Source organism: Pseudopipra pipra, chromosome 12, assembly GCF_036250125.1.
Source record: "Pseudopipra pipra isolate bDixPip1 chromosome 12, bDixPip1.hap1, whole genome shotgun sequence".
NCBI lineage: Eukaryota > Metazoa > Chordata > Aves > Passeriformes > Pipridae > Pseudopipra > Pseudopipra pipra.
The window spans coordinates 12,397,208-12,410,650 of NC_087560.1; positions in this window are offsets into that span (position 1 = coordinate 12,397,208).

Genomic DNA, 13,443 nt, shown 5'->3' on the forward strand with positions numbered 1-13,443 from the left:
CAAAGGGGAGGCTGCACTAGGTGGGGTGAGGTACCACAGTTTGGAGTTTCTGGTGTGAATGTTTGTGACTGAACGTGCACCTTGAGCTGTGCTGGAGCTGCCATGGATCCTGGTCCCATGGGCCTCCAGCTCTGCCTGTGTTTTCTCACTTTATGTGAGAGAAGCAGCAGAATAATAAAAGACTATTTCTGACACATTTCACCAGGTTTTTTCCCCTCTCTTTGTCTGGGATTATGCTGAATATAGCTGAAACCCTAGTGCCCTCTTCTGATCTTGAAATAGGTGTCAGTTCTCAGCACACCTGTCCCTGCAGCTCCCGCTCAGCAGCCGATTGTTTGAAGCTAGGCGAGCATTTGGGGACATGGATATTTTAATTTGTAATCAGCTTTAAAGCTTTCAACATTTACTCTGATCAGAAACAGGAGCTTAGTCAGAAATTAGCCTTTCCTATTTAAAAAACCATTTTTTTTCTCCCCTGGCAGGAGCTGTAGGCTTGATCTGAAGTCCACAGAAGCAAAAGGATAAACCCTTATCAGCTCTGGCCCAGCCCTTCACTCAGCACGTTCCCTGGCCAGTAGAGTCACTTAGGCTGAAAGAGGCATACTATTACAGGATCTTCAAGGGACAAAGACTAATTAAGGATAATCTTGTAAAAAATGTTACCTTTTTTGGACATATTTAACATGGGAAATACTGGTAAGTGGTAATTGTACAATTTCTTACTTTTGGGAGGCTTTCCAATGCTAGTAAACCAAATTTAGTTTATGTGTCTGTATATCTAGACAGACATATGTAATTTCATATTAGATATATCTCTTACACTCAGATAGCTGCAGACTGTATGAATTAGTTCATTCATCATTTCCAGGCTGCCACCTCTGGGATGGAAGGCAGCAGCTGGCAGGGAGCAGGCAGCAGTGCTGCACAGCAATGTCAGAGTCAGAAACTCTGCATCCAGTTTGCATCGTAGGGTGGTTCCATGCCAGGGGAAACTAGAAACCTCTTCCTTATAAAAATGCATGTTTGTTTTCTCAAATCATCTTAAAGTCATATTTTTTGCTGATCACCATTGAAAAAAATTCTAATAAAATGTTCGCCCTTAAGGAACATGATATATCCAAAGTATTCTAAATGTCGGTAAATCTTATAACACTAAATTTACTGCAAAATAAGGTTATGAATTCATTTTCATGGTCCTGGCTTTTCTAGAATGTGGCTGTTTGCTTACGTTTTAAGCAACTAATATTCTGCAAACTGAGAGTTGTGCTACTGCAAATAAACATTCTCTACTGACCAAACTATTTGTTGATAATTTTAGATGGGAATTGTTGAGAGACTGATGGGCAGACTAACACTAAAGGCCTCTCTAGCAAGAGGTTTAACAACACATTAAGCAACAAAAGGGATATTTATAGCACGTTCCTGGAATATTCGTTTTCCAGCTCTCTATTGCCACCTTGAGTCTCTGACTGCCTTCAACAGGAAAAAAAAATGGGGCGTAACACAGAGAGAGACAAAGGGAAAATGGATTTCCAGTCCTGATGACCAAAGCCCTCTCCAGTCACCAGATGTAAGTCATCAAGCATAACAAAACCAACATTATTTGCTTTAATTGAGGTTATACACGTTGTGACACACTAGAGCAAGAGTTGAAGTGAAGCACCAGGGTAGTGTGATGTTGGTGCAAATTTGTTGTAAGGGGTTGCAGAATAAGGTTCTTGGAAAGCAGCTGAGCTTGGGGACAACGGGGAATTCTTAGATACGTGCATCACACGCGCACCTCTGGCTGTGGCTCTCAGAGGAGCTAGTCAGAGTTGACAGTGTCTTTGCAGGGGAATAGAATTGTGAAAGGACTATCCTTCCTCTTATGCAGATACTTTGATACCATTCTTTTTGTCCTATAATTGCACTTTGTCCTATAATTGCCCTTCACAAATTTTTTACTTTCCTCTGAAAGCCAGTGAGACAGGAACTGCAATACCTGATCTGTCCAATCTCATACTAACTACAGACTAAAGAAAAACTATGGATTTCCAAGTCCCTTGGGATAGGTGGCATAAAAATTAGAAACCTGAGGCCTTTCCTGTGTGGACAGTTCTCTGACACCTCCTGCTTTCTACCTTGTAATGTTCAGACTTCTTTTTATAGGTTTATAACTTTTCGGAGTCTTTTATTATTATTATTCCCTATTCTCTCCCACTGCCTTATTTCACACTTGGTGACAGTGTTTTCAGGCAGTATTCAGAACTCAGTATTTTATGAGTAATGAGTGTCCCAGGCAGCAGGAATACAATTGTGAGATCATTGTTACTAATTGAATACTTGGTGGGGGATCTCTTTCCCTCCACTGAGTGCTTGACATGTACTAAAAATAAATTGCTAAAACTTGATTCTAATGAAATCTACTGTCCATAGCCCATTTTAGACTCTTTAGTGTATTTGGGCATTATATTAGCAATCCCAAGTACTTTCCTCTTCCAAAGAGAGGATACTTTTTTAAGGTGCTATTTACACTCTTTTCTAATAAATCTCACAGTCATAGACACTAAGACAGTTTAAACTGCGCTAGGTGGATTTTTCACCCTGCTTTTTGCTGCTGCTCTACTGCAGCAAATATTGGTCTTCTCTCTTGGCTTGTTGACCTGTGAGTTTCTTCAGCATGTGCCAAGCTGGTAACCAGCTTCCAGACCCTCCTGCCTGGTGCAGGGAATATGCTGGAGTGAGATAAAGAGGTGCCATTCCTTAATGCCCCAATGCAAGTAAAACTATGAAGGTGTCAGGCCTCTAGACTGTTACTCCAGAGAATAGCTGGGACAAAGGGAAATTGTGTGTTTTATTCCTGCCACAGCTGAAAAAATAGGTATCTCCATAGTCCTTTGTACAAAATGGTTTTGTACTCATTTCAGTACTTCCATTGCCTTCCTGGGATTTGGGTGATTCTTCAGATACTGGCTATGTACCAACCTTAGCATTTCTTTGAAAGAATGGCCTAATTTATTGGATTCTGCCTTCTGTCCTCTGCTGGCAATGGCCTTCCAGAGAGGTACTTTGGCACACCCGTCCTGGGCTCTCAGAATTCATACAGCTAAATATTTTTAATAGCATTCTTGGAATGAACTCTGGATGGTGTGTTTTTATTTATATTGATGTCATCACACTGCTGCAGTTCTGCCTTCAATACTCCTTTTTATGTATTTCCTGCAAGTGCCACATTAAATGATCATGGGATTCTTGGAAAAGCAACAGGAAATTATATAATGGTGCCCGCAAGTCTGTGTATTGACTTTTCCACAGACTTGCTGGTCTCTGAGCCTAAAAATTGTTGGTAAAACAAAGATATTTGATCTTATTTTCTGTTCTTCATTCTTGTTAGTGTCCAAGATGCCCTGGTCTTTTGCTGTTTTGCTGTGCAAAAAAAAAAAAAAAAAAAAAAAAAGAAGAAGAAGATAAAAAACTAATTATAGAGATTATTGTGGTTTTGATTATAAGGATAGTTGTTTAACTTAGTTGCTTTACATTCCTAAGTAACTACTACCAGGATTTCATATGGACACACTGTGTTATCTTCAAGTAAGCTACAGTTTGCATTGAGATGAGCAGAAATGTCAGTATAGAATCATAATTCTGGTACAAAACTTGTGGGACATGGGATAAGTAATTGTGTTTCAAATCTACCTCAGTACATGTAAACCATAAAGCATAAGCTATAAAAGTGGAGGAAAGCTACAAGGAAAACTGTTGTCTGTGACATTGTTCCTCAGTAACCTTACAGAGATCATGAGCTGTGGAGGGCAAGGCAAAGATTTTTGTGGAAAATTATGGAAAATCCTCTGATGCCAATGTCACAGAGTAGCTGCAAGACCTGTGCTTTTGGCCCTATCTAAGGGGATCTCAAAGTGCTTCTTGGAATATTTTGGATATTTATAGCTGAGAATTCAAAATCTTTATCTCTTTGTAGGCCCAAAAATAGCTTTGCTTTTGAAGATACGATGACTCTTTCTGGTTTATTGTGGTGATTTAACCAAAAAACTTTTCTCTCTTATGGGTCTAGTTTTCATCTGAGGGATCCAGGGATATTCCCTAGATGCTAGAAATAAATGACCTATTACACTGTTTGAAGCCTTCCAGCCTCATCTGGATAATTTCTTCAGTAAATTTCCTTCTTGTCTGGGATAGTTGATCAATTTCTCAGGCCAAGCCAGGTTTTCACCACATTCCTTTAAAAGTCTCATTACTGGATAAGTCCCAATATGTCCTTGTCTAGCACAGTGTCAGGGTGGTGACACTACCTGGCAAAGGACTGTCTCCTCACTTGTGCCATGCTGTGACACCGGCTTGCCAGGAGCCCTTGGTGATGCTCCTACCTTGTGCAATCCCATATATGCTACTGCAGAAGGTACAAATGCAGTCTTAAACTGATAGTCACAAATCCAAGGAAAGGAAAAGAGCAGTCTGCCTGCTCTGAAACCTGCAGTCACAGAATCACAGAGTCAACCAGGTTGGAAAAGACCTCTGAGGTCATCGAGTCCAACCTATGGCCCAACATCACCTTGTCAACTAGACCATGGCACTAAGTGCCACAACCAGTCTTTCCTTAAACAGCCCCAGGGATGGTGACTTCACCGCCTCCCTGGGCAGTCCATTCCAATGTCCAGTCATTCCTTTTGTGAAGAACTTCTTCTTGATGTCCACCCTAAACCTCCCCTGGCACAGCTTAAGACTGTATCTTCTTGTCCTAAAATCTTCTTGTCTCAGGCTAGTTGCCTGAGAGAAGGGACTGACCCCCATCAGGCTTTCAGGGAGTTGTAGAGAGTGATGAGGTCTTCCCTGAGCCTCCTCCTCTCCAGGCTAAACAACCCCAGCTCCCTCAGCTGCTCCTCTTAGGACTTGTGCTCCAGTCCCTTCACCAGCCTCATTGCTCTTCTCTGGACACCTCTTCCACCTCAATGTCCTTCCTGAACTGAGAGGCCCTCTGTAGAGCCCTCCTGCCCTCCAGCACTCCCCCTCAACTTGGTGTCACCTGCAAATTTGCTAATGGTAGACTCCATCCCCTCATCCAGATCATCAATAAAGATATTAGACAGGACTGGGCCCAACACTGATCCCTGGGGAATGCCACTAGTGAATGAAGCCTTTCACTGTGTTAAAATAACTCTGGTACCAAGAACGGTCTAATCTTACCAGGGTGAGGTCAAAAAGTGCTGTTTTACCCTGAAGCAGAATACTTGACTCAAGCAGTAGATGAAATTAATCTCTCCTGATCTCTCCATTGCAACTGCTGGATGGCTTCCAAGGCTCAAGCAGGCCTGTGTAGCATTAGCTTGAGTACTTCAGGATTCCTGTGGTCTGAAAAAAGTCATATCCTATAAATGCTGCTTCAGTTCTTCATTCACAGTGCTGGCAGCTCTGCAGCAAGCGGAGGACAGGACACAGTGGCAGATCTTGGTGGTTGCATTTACTGAGCCTTTCCATAGGGCTCAAACCAATTGCAGCTGCCCTGGTTATAGTTCATCAGTCCCAGTTTTTACCCTCTAGAACAAAGACGCTGGCAGTTGTCCTAAATCATTAAGCCACTTATATGATAATTAAAAAAAAAATAAATTCCCAAAGACACCTGAGGTGTGACTACTGGGAACTTTTTAGCTCCACAGGCATGAGATTCTCACACCCACTGTCCTCAGTTTCCTACTTTGCAATTATTGAAATCAGATATGGATTTGTATTTTCTGAATGAGCGCAGCCCCTCTTTAGCATTTATTTTGTTAAGATAGACAATATGCAACCCAAATTCTGGAAAAAAAATAAATGGCTCAGTGTAGTAATATAGTGAACAGAAAGTTTACTGAAAAATCATTAAATTTTTCCCCTCCAGCATAGAACCACTGTATTACTGTGGTACATGAACTATTTGCTTTCTACTGCTTGAATGTTTAGACTGTTTGGAGAAACTGCAAGTGAAAACAAAAAGTACTGGAAAACTCTAGAGTATTTCCTGAAAAAATTCCTCTTTAGTTGTTCACTTGAATCTTTTCCCAAAGTAGACTTTCGTAGCCATGTTGTATACTATCAAAAAGGTTTGATTGAAATTATATTTGTTTTGTTGTGATTGAGAATGAAGAAAAATTAAGCTGCTTTCCATTGTAAATACTTACATGTTGGGTGTGCAAAAATTTGCCTTGAGATAAGTGTTTACAGTGCAAACACTGACCGTTTTTTAAGTAGCCATAATATTCTGAATTCTGTTGCTAAAGCTTAGTTACTCTTTCTTCTTTGTTTTCTGACAGATTGTATGATGAAACCTCAGGTAGTACACTTTCAGAGCACGAACCATCATCCCATTTTATTGCTTTAATCAGTGTGAAAGGAATGATTTCATTCACTATCCAATTACCTTCCTGAGTATGCTCATTTTAATAGGCTCAGTATTTCTCTAATTTATCTGCTAATCATTAGAAACACATTTGGCCTCAGCTCAGAGACTGCTGTGTCCTAGGTTTCAAGCTGGGATTAACACAGTTCTAAGAAATCCAAAACAAGTCTGTGTAATGGAATTAGAGTATTTTGCACACACTCAGGTGACAACAAGTAGGGCTGATGGTTTGTGCTCTGAGGGCTGTGTTTGCTCATCTCCACAGGCACCCACAAAGGTCAGGATTTTCACTGGTTGATACAACTTCCTTAGCAGGGTTTAATTACTGGAAAAAGAAGTGCCTACAGTGACAGAAAAGTCAGTTTATCATGTAATTAAATTGGCCTCGCAGGGTTTTAAAGAGGTGTTTTTGAACTGGATGAATATTTGTGTGTTCTTTGCTTTTAGGGACTGTGCTGTAAATGGATCCGTGTATCTTCTGTGGAATGAAACATGTTTTTCAGAAAAGTTTACCACTCGGTAGGAGTCAGGCAAGGGTGAGATTAACTTGCAGCATTATCACAAACTTGTTCAGCACAAATCTGCAAATTGAATTTATAAACCAGGGATTAGTTTTGCTAGGATGCTTTCCCCACACCAAATTAAATGTCTTAAAAACATTGCTCATCTTGCTTATCTAGCTGCAAATACTCAGTATTTATTTATGGAATTATGGATATTATTGATTTCTACAACATTATCTTTAGAACTAAATTTTTATTAGAAATAAGCCAAGCCTGAGCTGTGAAATTAAAGGGATTTTTTTTTTTAGATGTCTAAAGTTTGGTCAGGTCTTAATTTGGACCTGCCATGAAGATAGTACCAAGAAAAAGTTTTCTAATAAGTCTCAGAGGATACTGCTAAATAAGAACTTATCTCAAAAGTAATCTGTTTTAAAGTATGATTAGGTGATTTCATAAAACCTTGAGTCTTTATTTCCCTGCAAATGGCAGCTCTTGGAATGATATAATATTCTGTTTCCTGTTGGCTATAATTAGACCAAGAAAACCAAGATTCCCATACCTCCCTGGAAATAGGCTTATTCCCAAAAAGAAAAACTGACAACAAGAGCTATTAATGTCCCCAAAAGCAAACTCCTACTCTGCAAGATAAATAAAAATAGTTCAGTTTTCTGCTGTGAGTAGAGTTAGATAGCTTGTATAATATCTGGAGTCTAGAGAAAAGATAAAGAAAAAACTAAAAGTCATCCTATAGACAATATAATACTTTGTGACAGCTACAATATTTAGCAAAGTACATATAGAAAAAACAGTATTGATATCCCTCCAGAACACCTATGAGAGAAATTATATTATATATTATATTATATTTATGTATTTATGTGTTATATTAATTGTATATATTATTTATATATTATATAATATATTATATTAATATTATTATATTATATATTATATATAATTTTAACAGAAGTCATTTAATTGAGATAAAATGTCTGTTTTGATCCTCTCTTGGAGAACCACATTTTCATGTTCCAGGATGACACACTTGTTGCTTTTAGCTTTTTATGTTTCTAGTTCTGCAGTGAGAGTTGATTGACAAACAGCAAATGTCATATGCCTCCTCCTCACCCTGCAACCAGAAGGTTGGGGTTAAAAGTCAGAGGGAAAAATGGGAGAGGAATAAATGAGAGCACAAGAAATTTGGCAGCATCAGAAATCTGTACGTACAGTGCTGAATGACGCATTAAGGCAAACCAACTTAATTATAAATTATATGTGGTAAATTACAAGATAAAAGTGTTTTAGAAACTAAATTCATCCCATATTGGTATGTTGCATTATCCTGAAGTGACCCTGGGCAGCCAAATGTTCTTACAGTCTGTCCTTGGCTCCTTTTGCATTATACAGGTTCCTAAGCCAAATTTGCAAAGTTAAACATCTGAGCTGTAAATAAAGATTCCCAAAGCCTACTGTGCTTTCCTTTTTCTAAGGGAACCTTCACAGTATGGCCTCAATTCAACTAAGTACTTAATATGTACTTAAATCCCACTTAAATCAATGGGATTTAAACATTTGCCTAAATGCTTTGCTAAATTATGGCCTATTAAACTGTCTATGTTGGAGATCAAACTGTAATTTATATTGCTGTGATTTCTTCTTCTGGTATTATATATGGGACACCAAACTACATTTCACTATAGTCTTGCCTGACTAAAGCTGGAACTGTTTAAAGTGTGCAAGACCTGTACTCCTCATGTGCAAGAAATAGATTTCATTTATTTTGGTCATCAGCTACTGTAAACTTCTGTTCCTGATAAAGTGAAGTCAAATTAGCCCAGTTAAGAGACAGAATGTTTTTCACACACCATCATTTTGAAGATGAGTCACATGAAGTTTTCCTTTTTCAGTAATAATTGCAAGCCCTGGTAAATGTGGGAACATACAGTTTTTTACAGAATGTAGACACATGAAAATATTTGAGGAGGAAGAGAGAAGATTTTTATTCTTTGGCTGATTTGTTGGCAATCTCCTCTTCGCTATTTTTTTTCACAAATGCAACTAGGATTGACAAGAAAAACAGCCTTTTGTAGCTGAGGAGGCAGCAAGAAAAGAAGTTGCCAAAAGAGCCGTCAAGGCTCCCCAAGTAATTTGATGTGTAGGGAAAATATGTTGAAAATATTGCAGCTGTATATACTATAAATTTTTTATAAGAGGGTCAGATGTCCCGCTATGCCTGGGATGCCCAAAGAGATTACTCTGGCCTTATCACTAGTTTTTCTGGAGAGAGTGAGGATGAATGGTGGGAAAGTGAGGACACTTCTTGACTTGTCTTGTAATGCAAGCTCTCTGCTTGTAGTGGAAATCAGCCAAAAACACAGCTCATATGCCAAGAAAGCCCAAATGAAGAGATGAGTGGAAAATACCAGATGCTTAAATTTGTCTTGAATTTTCTCAAAGCTGCTAATACTGGTTTTCTGCTTAATTATCCAAATAAAGGATGGACTATGTTTCTCTTTCATGTTACAGGTACTTTTTGGAACGTATGGCAATGAGTTAGCCACCTCCACCTCTGCTGTCCATGTCAGAGGAAGAGATAGCTGCTGGTTTCTTAAACAGCATTAAGAGATAATAGTTGCTGTAGAGCCCATCTCATATCCCTCACCCACAACACCACCAGCCTACCAGAATTGCCCCAAGGTTGGGATTCCTGAGACACCTTTCTGTGTGGAAGTTGCTTTACATTTCTATCCCAGGAGGGAATTACTCTCAATACGTGCGTTTTCCCAACCAGGCAACATTTATTTTCAGTCAAAGTGTTGTCTTTTGTTCACAGCTTAGTTTTCTTTTAAGCAGCTAAGCTTTCCCCAAGAGATCTTGGTATTTTGTCTATAACCTCTGGGGTATGGATGGACAAATAAGTCTATCCCTCTTGGGCATCAGGTAACCTTTCCACAAGGGATGTTTTTTCATGGGCATCTCTAAGTGTTCTTCAGCACTTTTGTGCCTCCTGGAAGGTGAGAATGAGTCAAACGTGCATTGAGGTTGTTTAAAAATACAAAATCATGAGACCACACAGATGGGCAATTGAATTTAAGTAAAGAAAAGGTGAGCCTCTCCACTGAGTAAAAACTGTATGATACCAATAAACTGTAAAATCTTCAGAGTACAAAAGCAGATTCTGGAGAGGAGTAGATGGGATAAACATCATCATTGATATTTATAGTTTACTTTGTGTCACTTGTTTGCTACATAATTAGAAACCCTACAGCACTTGATTAGTCTACTTGAGTACATCTGATATGGCCTTTTCTGACAGCAGATATAAGTGGTCTGAATGCATGCAATTTCACAATAATTTTATTATTTCATTGGTTTTCATAATTGTATAATATTTGTATTAATATCTATGTAGCACTTACAGAAAAATTACATACATGCAGCATAGGTTGTGGTTTTAAAACAAATGGATATAAAGGTAATGTTTATATTCAGAATAGAGTTTCATAATTATTTAATACTAGCATGTAAAATTAATGTGTCACCATTTGGAAAAAATCCTACTTCAGAATGCAAAACCTTCAAAAAAAGTTCATTTCTGATTGAAAATATTTGTTATGTATTAAAATATCTCTCTTTCTCTCTATCTATAGATATATACTGTAGATAGGTAGATAGATATAATTAAAGTGTTTCTTAGCAGGATTTTTTAACTTCTACAGTGAACCATTACAGGATTTCTGTGAAAGGGAAAAAATAGTAATTTATTGAGCAAGGGATGTAACTGTTTTCTCATACTTCGTCTGATGATAGAAGTTCTTCATCTTTCTTTGTTCATTGAGGACTCTTTCTTTTAAAGCTTCCTTTGTTCCCAAGCCTAGATAAAAATTATCATTATTTTTGAAAATCTTAGAATGTTGCAGTGCACTTTGTTTCACCTCAAAGGCTGATTTGTGAATTGTACATGAAAGTGTTACATGTTTTCATGTTCTTATTTTTAACATTTAGAGTTTCCCCAAATATTTATAACTACCCACTCTTTTCTCACAACTAAGAAGTATAGATATAAAAAAAACACCATCCCTTTTCACACTCTCTATCACATATTGAATTAAATTAGAAGGGAAAATGGAAGAGAAATTAAATTGCAATTATGTTACTTTCTTCAAGTGATCATAATTTAATTTCTAATAAAATATTAATAAAATATTAACTTTTCTTGGAGAGAAACTCCTTTAATGGAACAGTTTGCCAGGGAAACAGAAGCAAAGAGAATGACTGTCATTTCTGCTTCAGTAATGAGATCTTTCTAAAATAAATAGTTTGGCTTGGTTTAGCATTTGTCTCTCATGTATTTATGCACAGATCTAGAACATCAGCCTGTACATGGTATGTTGTAGACCTTGTTTTGGGGTCTCTTAACTCTCCCTCTTCATTCTCACACTTGTTAGAGTGAGTACAAGCAGCATACAAGAGAATCTCCTTCAGATTCTATAATGAGAAATAGAGAAAAAATCATACACATGTCTAATTTTAGTGACACAATGTCTGAAAGTATTTAAAAAAAAAAAAAGAAAAATACATCCATATGCAAGTTCTCATGAAAAGGTCCACAGTTCCTAAATTAGATAATTTTAATGTACTCCTATGGTTGTTTTTCAGTTAGAAAATTGAACTCCAGAAATGTCCCCCTGGCTAAATGAGGCTTTTGCAATGTTGAAATTAATCAATCAGCTCTTCAATAAGAGCCAAGCCTCAAATCCACAAGCATGAAACAACAGCTAGTAATGTCTATATAAATTGATTTCAGAAGGTTAAATGTGCACATTCAGGGCTTAGAACAAAGTCTCCATGGCCTTATCCAAATGGGATATCCGTGTGATTTACATTACTTTGCATACACTGTAATAATGAAAATTAAGGGACTGGGTTTAGATGAGGCCATGAAGTTTGATTCATAGTTGAAATTTAGAGTAGGACTTCTTTTTTCCTGATGAACAAGGTCCATGGAAATCTGACACTGAATCATTTTGTTCCCTCCTGTGGCAGAAAAAAGGATGTAAAAAACCCAAAGGTACTAAATATTTGTGTGAGGGTAGATATTTTTTTTGGTTGATGGTTGGGCACATTTACAGGATGAAATACAATTTTTTTGTTAGACCTAGATGAAAATTAAAGTTGGCAATGGCAGCAGTAGTTGGCTGCCATGCTGAGGTTGTGGCTGAGGTTGGCATCAATACTTTGACTAAACTTTAGAAGAATCAGTCTGAAAAATGGGTGCATAATAAGAAAGGGATGTAAATCTCTAAGTAATCACATCTGAAGCCTGACTGGGTAGAAACAGGTAGGCTTTGATTTACTGTTTAGCCAGAAGTTTGGTCCAACATAGGCATACTTAATTCATTTGAACAAGTGTAACAATTCTGAATGGCAGAGAAATCTGATAGAGAGCCAGGTTTCAATCAAGAGTGGGATACAGATGGATTTTGGAGAAGTCTTATGTAGGTTTTCTCTGTAGGACTTTCCAAACTAAGGCTGTTGTTAGATATAGACTGAAAAAGGGATTCTGAGCTTTGTGACATTTAATATTTGTTACAGAAGAGGTTCTCAGGCTAAAATCAATGTTATGTCCTTCAGACCTCAGAAAATTACAGTTATGAAAAGAGCATGTAGATCTCCCTGGACTAAAGTTTTTGTGTAACCCATGCTAAAACTGTTTCAGATGGATGAAGTAGAACTTGGATTTCAGCTGTTCACATTCAGGTAGAGTGAGTAGAAGTCCTTGGCTTAGATTGTTGTTTAGGTGGTGTTGATCTTCCTTGTCAGGCCGAGGTTTCCAGCTTGTGTTCAGAATTATGTATATGTTCCTTGGCTGAATTAGAGCTTAAAATCTTCAGCTGGTGTCGAGCTAGGACATGGAATGGGCAATAATGAAAAAAATCCAAAATTAAAAAGAATGAGTGCTGTGGTGACCAGGCACTGTGAACAGCAAATGACAGCCAAACATGGGACAGATGAAGGGTTTGATAAACAGTGTAATTAACAAAAAAAGCCTAATTGCAGAAATGTAGTGACTTCATAAGATTTTAAAAAAAAAAGATTTATTTTGAAAAAGCAGTAAGAAAAAAATAATCTGATGCTGATGATTTGAATCATGTGCAGCATATAACCAAAAACTGAATGAGAAGAAAAAAAATGCAAAACCAGAAACAGGAAGAAAAAAGATCTAAAGAAAAAAAAAGGGGGGGGGTTGTTTAATTTCTTTTCTTCTACTTTTTTTTTTTTTTTTTAATCCTTTTAAATAAGGTTTTGGCAAATGTCACAAGGATTTGCATTTTTTGATAGAAGTAACTTTTTGGAGTGGCCATGTGCATTTGAGATACTTTGAGCCCTTTGCCTGAGACTCCTCCTGTTCAGCGGTGATGCCGCAGTCTCTGCAGCCACCTCGCGGGGACTCTGTGCGCGGTCACTGAGGCAGAGCCAGATAGGGACACACAGCTGTTCAGCAGCACAGAGCCTTGCTGGTAAAGTCGAATCTCCAGGCTTTACTTCCTTGTCACAATGAACTTTTAC